The sequence below is a fragment of the Thalia democratica genome, unplaced genomic scaffold (assembly GCF_965202585.1).
Source record: "Thalia democratica unplaced genomic scaffold, ktThaDemo2.hap1.1 HAP1_SCAFFOLD_968, whole genome shotgun sequence".
NCBI lineage: Eukaryota > Metazoa > Chordata > Thaliacea > Salpida > Salpidae > Thalia > Thalia democratica.
The window spans coordinates 1-7,500 of NW_028139905.1; the positions used below are offsets into that span (position 1 = coordinate 1).

The following is a 7,500-nucleotide window of genomic DNA, read 5'->3' on the forward strand; positions in this document are numbered from 1 at the left end:
ATAATGTTATGTTATGTCAAGCCTCCTATATGAGGTATATAGGTATATAAGGTATACAAGCTTATGTTTGAAAGTTATAATAATAAAAATAAAAATAAATATTTAGTTGGTAAAATTTGTATGTTTTAATATGCTTTGAAATTAGAGTTAGTATAGAAGTTTTTTTTTAAGTATAATAAATATAAATATTTAGTTACTAACAATAAACTAAAATACCAATTTTGTAGTTATTACAAAAAAAAAACAAAAATATTATACAAAAGTTTCATAATTATAAGCTTTGAATAACTTTACTTCATAACTATATTCATGTTTGCATATTTAAATTATAAAAAAGTTAGTGTTTTGTGTATTGACTTTATGATTATTTTATTTTAGTAACTGTTAGTTTTATACTTTAATAAAAGAAATATGGTTAACAAGTAAGTTAAAAATGAAAGAAGCATAAAAAAACACACTATTTAACTGCTTATTCAATAGTTTGATTATTTAATTATTTTTCTGTTATATAGTTTAATCGTATTGTATAAAAAATACAGAGGTTTAAAGTAAGTTTGAATTAAAAATAAAACAAAACATATAAAAAACAGTTCAAATACATAGTTTTTTTTTTTAATGTTCGCGATGGAGAAAACAATGGAGAAAATTTAATTCTTTAATAATAAGTAGTAATTTAAAAAAAAATAATACAAATAAAGTTATACAATATATATACAATAGTTTGTCAAACTAGGCAAAAAAGAGTAGGCCACCACTACAATCCAATGTTCCAACTGGAAATTCAATGAGATCGTTACTGTACTTGTGATGAACGTTGATAATCCCAAAGATTGTAAGTCGAAGGCCTTACCCAACCTAACCAGCGCACTGGTTTTCTTACAACTGAATTAATCAACATTTAATATTGAATATAATCATTATTGATAGATAGAGGAATGTTGACAATCAACAACAGATTGTAAGTCAAAGGCATTACTCGACCAAAGTACCCACAACCTAGATTGAACAACATTTATTAGATAGATTTGTTTATTGATAGATAGAGAAATATTGACAATCCACAACAGATTGTAAGTCAAAGGCATTACTCGACCCAAGTACCCACAACCTAGATTGAACAACATTTGTTAGATAGATTTGTTAAATAGATAGATAGTACAGTATAATCTCAAAGAATTTGAAGTTGAACATTGAACAATAGTGGCCACCATTTCAGGCCTGCTGGCAGCTAGATTACAGCCCCCGGCTACGCAGACCTGCAATATTGATGAAAAAAAACAGTATATATATTTCCGAATCTGACTTTGAGTACTTTTTATATATTATTAACAAAGTTTTTTAGGGGTAATATCTGTTTAGTTCTTTAATATATCTTTAAAATAAAACACTAAATTAATAACATAATAATAATAATATTTTGTTTTTAATTCGTTAATAAAGTTATTTAATAATATTATATATTAAATGTATATAATAAGTTTAAGTAATAAAATAAATATAATATAACAAATATATTGTATAATAATAATTTTAAAATTAGTAAAAAATAAATAAACATAGTTGAGTTATCAAATTAAACAAACTAGAACGTCAAGTATTTAATTACTAAAATTAATTTAATTTAAATTCAAATTGACACTGTAATTGACATGTAATTGTAATTGACAAAATTATAAAAATCAACCTATTTATATAGCAAAATATTTCTTTATCTTTGTCGTGGCGTTGGGTCTTTGGTCTTGACAGCTAACTCATAAGCGGAAGGTTGTGAGATCGAGTCCCGCTAGTCGTCACGCAAGACATATACTTGAGAGCCGGAGTTAAATTTCTTTGTCATTTGAATTTGAACGCCTGCTAGACAGGCAATTTTTTTGTTATTTAGTGATTTATTAAAGCAGTTTTGCGTTTTACGTTTTTAGCAGACATGCAGTTTCCACTATGACATTGTTTACGTTAATTAATTGTCTCTCAAAATATATTTATATTATATCACATTAAATGAAAAAATAAGTTAACTATCTTATATTAATTTAAATAACGTTTATATAACCTTTTACTAAATTTTTATAAGTTTAATATTCTTATCAATTATTTTATATATTACTTTTTTAAGGTGTTTAAAACTTTTAGAAGCTGTATGTAATGTCTTTTAGTTTAATAGTTCTGTTAAACTATAAAAAAATATAAACATGGTTGAGTTATCAAATTAAACAAAATAGAACGTCAAGTATATAATTACTAAAATTAATTTAATTAAAAAAAAATCTCAGGTAATCTAAAATGTCAGGAATTATTTAAAAATAAATATAAATTTAAAACTTATTATATTGAAAAGATTGATGAATAATACTCTTGAATGTATGCAATGTTTGTATTTGTAATGCAATAACATAAATGGATAGATCAATGACAAATTGTAAACATATTGTATTATTTTATTTTACGATTTTATTTATTTAATTCAATAATTCAATAAACTTTACTTCTACTTGTCCTGGTCTTAGGTAATTTATAGATAACAATTATTTAAACAAACACTTTTGTACAGTTACAATACAGTTTTAGTACAGTTTGGGAGTAACTGTTGATAAAAAAAAAACAAAAAAAAGGTTAATTCAGGTTAAAATTTTATAAGGAATAATTTTAAAATATCAAATTGATTGTAAATCAAGTGCAAATAGGTTTTTTAAACAAACCGAAGGGTTTATAAAGGCTTGTAAACGCTTTCAAACGCCTACGACCATACCACACTGAGCACACCCCATCTCGTCCGATCTGGGAAGTTAAGCAGTGTCGGGCGTGGTTAGTACTTAGATGGGTGACCGCTTGGGAATACCACGTGCCGTAGGCTTTTGCTTTTTGAATTCATCTTTTTGTACTATTTTTCTTTCTGACCTATTTATACATATTACTCGTTTATTTACATTTCTTTAACGCTTAAAAGAAAAGTAAATTCTAGTTATTAGCAAATAAAAACGTAAGCCAATCAGATAACGTTATTTGCTGTTTAAACCAATTAGAGCGCTAAAAAAGTGGTTTGACCAGTTTGAGATATCGAAAAAATAATGGCACCATCTTGTAGAGTACAATTTTCTGAGTTAAAATTAATACAATTAGTCTTTTATACTAAAACTTAAAAGTTTTTTTGTCCACAAACAAATCACTTGAAAAATCAAACGAAAATAAATTTTGCACTTTTGTATTGTGAGTCATAATAAGTTATTTACTGTTACCAACAGATACTAGCAAAAGCTTTTTAAAGTTTTGTATTAACTTAATGTATTTGTACTTAGTTTAAATTAATAGAGTTTATTTTGGTTTACTTTATTATGTGTATTGAATGTGATACAACTAAAACAAAACAAACAAGGAGAGTACTTGAATAGAACCAACACAATTTACAGACCAGTTGTGTACTAAACTTAAAGCAATTCTGAATAGTGAATATGCAGTTATTATTATAAGTTCAAAGTTCACTTTAACTTAATTTAATGTATTTTGTAAATTGGTTTTATTTAATAGATAGTAGTGAATTACTTTATTTAATTTACTTTAGTATGTGTTATATAACTTTATTTAAACAAGAAGCAAAACGGGATTATAACTTTCAATAAACTACACAATTTACAGACCAGTTGTGTACTAAATTTAAAGCAATTCTGAATAGTGAATATGCAGTTATTATTATAAGTTCAAAGTTCATTTTTATTTATTTTAATGTATTTTGTAAATTGGTTTTATATAATAGATAGTAGTGAATTACTTTATTTAATTTACTTTAGTATGTGTTGTATAACTTTATTTAAACCAGAAGCAAAACGGGATTATACTTTCAATAAACTACACAATTTACAGACCAGTTGTGTACTAAATAAAAAGCTATTGTGAATAGTGAATATGCAATTGTTATTATAAGTTTATAAGTTCACAGTTTACAAAAGCTTAACAATTTAGTTATTATTTTGTTCATATTTGCATATCTAATTTATGAAAAGTTAGTGTTATGTGTATTGGCTTTTTAATTTCTTTATTTGTAGAACTGCTAGTTTTATATTCTAAAGAAACATGTTTAAATAAATATGTTTAACAAGTAACTTAAAAATGGAAGAAATATATTGTATATATTGAACTATTTATATTTATTCTAGCTATTTGCTTAGTGTATTTATTAATGTGATTATTTTATTTTGTTGTTTGTCTTATAGTTTAATCGTATTGTGTTGAAATATATATAACAAATACAGAGGTTTAAAGTAAGTTTAAATGAAAATAAAATAAGACATATAGTTGAAATTATAAAATTATAAGTTTAAAAAAATAGTTTTTTTTTTTTTTTCTTTGTTTGTTTGATTGTTTGTTTATTATATAATCGCGACGTTTCATTTTATTACTTTTAAGCATACTAAATATAATAATAGGTATAGTTATAGGAAAAATTCTATTAGTTTCTAATGTAATAAAAAAGTTTATTTCCACAAATAAATAAATACCTGAAAAAATCAAATGAAAAATAAATTTCGCACTCTTGTATTGTGAGTCATAATAGGTTATTTACTGTTACCAACAGATACTAGCGAAGGCTTTTTAAAGTTCTATGTTAATTCAATGTATTTGTACTTAGTTTTATTAAAATGACAGTATTTTTAGTTAAGTATGTTTATTTAACGTTGTGTAACTCAAGTAAAACCAGAAGCAAATAAGGAGACTACTTTCAATAAACTACACAAATTAAAAATATATTATTATTTATAAATCAATCGTGTTGTGTTTCAAAATACATTTTTCAAATAATGTTTTACAAGTATTTATCAGTTATTTAGTTTTCTTTTTATAGTTTAGCTGTATTGTTTTATTTATTTGTTATTATTTTTATTTTAATTGTTTGCTTATTATATTTTATCGCCATGTGCTTAAAAAATAAAACAACTATAAAGGTTTAAAAAGTAAGTTTAAATAAAAATAAAATGAAACATATAAAATAAGTTTATGATTTTTTTATTATTATTATTTTTATTTAATTGTTTGCTTATTATAATTTATCGCGATGTGCTTAAAAGAATAGAACAAATACAAAGGTTTAAATTGTAAGTTTTAAATAAAATAAAATGTAACATATAAAATAAGCTTATGTTTGATTTTTTTATTTTATTTTTATTTATTTTTATTTAATTGTTTGTTTATTATATTTATCGCGATCTGCTTAAAAAAATAAAACGAGTATTAAGGTTTGAAAAGGTTATTAAATAAAAATAAAATGAAACATATAAAATAAGCTTATGTTTTTATTTTTATTTTTTTTTTATTATTATTTTTATTCAATTGTTTGTTTTATTATATTTATCGCAATGTGCTTAAAACGATAAAACAAATATAAAGATTTAAAAAGTAAGTTTAAATAAAAAATAATACAAATAAAGCTTATTTATAATAAACAAACATATTTAAAACATTATAAAAAGTAGTTTATATATATTATTTTTTATTTATTTCTTTTAAACATATTAAATAAAGTATAAAAAAGTATTAAAACATTTAAACGTAGCATAAATAAGCTTAAAATATTAAAAAAATTGAAAAGAAACAAAGAAATTTAAAAAAAATCGGGAAAAATCGGCAAAAAAGTTCAACAACAACATTTGAGCATCATACGCGTATGCATTACTTTACACTAGTGAGAGAGACGTGTTTGTGCGTTCGGTCGACTTGGCGAGAAAGCGGGCTTAAGCATTACTGTTTAGCACCCGAGGCGCGGCTATTGCAGCGGCGGCGGAACGTGCTATGTAAACGCATCGGAGCAGCGTATGAAAAACTACAAGCGTCCAGCGGCGGTAGGCTTATAGCTTTGCGAAGTCGTCGAGACGAGTAGCCGACGCAGGCACGGCTCGAGGCGGGTAACTGCAGCAGACAGATGGCGTGTTGCTGCTGACGAGTTAACCGGCAGAAGGCAAACGGTTGGTCGGGAGAAAGAACAGTCAGTTGTATAGCTGCATGCTGCAGTCGACGCGGGCTGGCGCTTTAAACAGCAAAAGGCCGGCGCCGACTTTCAGTAACGTTCGCAAGGCTTTTAAGCCGAGTGATAGAAAAGGTCTGTATTTATACAGTAAAAACGCTCAGTCGAGCAACGGGTTTAAACGCCCTCGGATAGTTATCTGGTTGATCCTGCCAGTAGTCATATGCTTGTCTCAAAGATTAAGCCATGCAAGTGTAAGTACGAGCTCACGTACAGTGAAACTGCGAATGGCTCATTAAATCAGTTATGGTTCATTTGATTGTACGCTTTTACATGGATAACTGTGGCAATTCTAGAGCTAATACATGCGTAAAGCGCCGAACTGACGTGAGGCGCGCATTTATCAGACCAAAACTAACCGGCTTTCGGGTCGTTACAATGGTGACTCTGGATAAGCTTGCGGATCGCACGGCCTAGTGCTGGCGACATCTCATTAAAGCAACTGCCCTATCAACTATCGTCGGTACGGTATCGGCCTACCGAGGTTGTAACGGGTGACGGAGAATCAGGGTTCGATTCCGGAGAGGGAGCCTGAGAAACGGCTACCACATCCAAGGAAGGCAGCAGGCGCGCAAATTACCCATTCCCGGCTCGGGGAGGTAGTGACGAAAAATAACAATGCAGACCTCGTACGAGGTCCTGCAATTGGAATGAGTACACTTTAAACTTTTTAACGAGTATCCATTGGAGGGCAAGTCTGGTGCCAGCAGCCGCGGTAATTCCAGCTCCAAAAGTGTATATTTAAGTTGTTGCGGTTGAAAAGCTCGTAGTTGGATATAGGGACGGCGAGGTTGGTCGGTCGAAAGGCTAGCACTGGCCTCGTTGTTCTTGTTGGTCGGTGCCTTCGCGGTGCTCTTAACTGAGTGTTGCGGTGGTCCGCAAGTTTACCTTGAAAAAAATTAGAGTGTTCAAAGCAGGCTTTACGCTTGTATAATGTTGCATGGAATAATGGAATAGGACCTCGGTTCTATTTTGTTGGTTTTCGGAGCACGAGGTAATGATTAATAGGAACGGACGGGGGCATCCGTACTGTGCCGTTAGAGGTGAAATTCTTGGATCGGCGCAAGACGAACGACTGCGAAAGCATTTGCCAAGAATGTTTTCTTTAATCAAGAGCGAAAGTCAGAGGTTCGAAGACGATCAGATACCGTCCTAGTTCTGACCTTAAACGATGCCGACTAGCGATCGGGCAGTGTCGAACTTAAGAACTGTCCGGCAGCTTCCGGGAAACCAAAGTCTTTGGGTTCCGGGGGAAGTATGGTTGCAAAGCTGAAACTTAAAGGAATTGACGGAAGGGCACCACCAGGAGTGGAGCCTGCGGCTTAATTTGACTCAACACGGGAAATCTCACCCGGCCCGGACACAGCGAGGATTGACAGATTGAGAGCTCTTTCTTGATTCTGTGGGTGGTGGTGCATGGCCGTTCTTAGTTGGTGGAGCGATTTTGTCTGGTTAATTCCGATAACGAACGAGACTCTTACTTGCTAAAT

General features: G+C 29.5%; 2 non-coding genes across 2 annotated transcripts in view; both read left to right on the forward strand.

Annotated features, from left to right (window-relative positions):
- The first annotated feature begins 2,732 nt into the window (after nucleotides 1-2,732).
- Nucleotides 2,733-2,851, forward strand: LOC145847520 (5S ribosomal RNA). Its single transcript, XR_014371347.1, has one exon. It is a non-coding gene; the product is annotated as a 5S ribosomal RNA (ribosomal RNA).
- A 3,295-nt stretch (nucleotides 2,852-6,146) lies between these two features.
- Nucleotides 6,147-7,500, forward strand: part of LOC145847516 (small subunit ribosomal RNA) — a 1,808-nt gene continuing 454 nt past the window's right edge. Inside the window, exon 1 of the ribosomal RNA XR_014371343.1 lies at nucleotides 6,147-7,500. This exon is cut by the window's right edge and continues 454 nt beyond it. This is a non-coding gene — a ribosomal RNA (small subunit ribosomal RNA).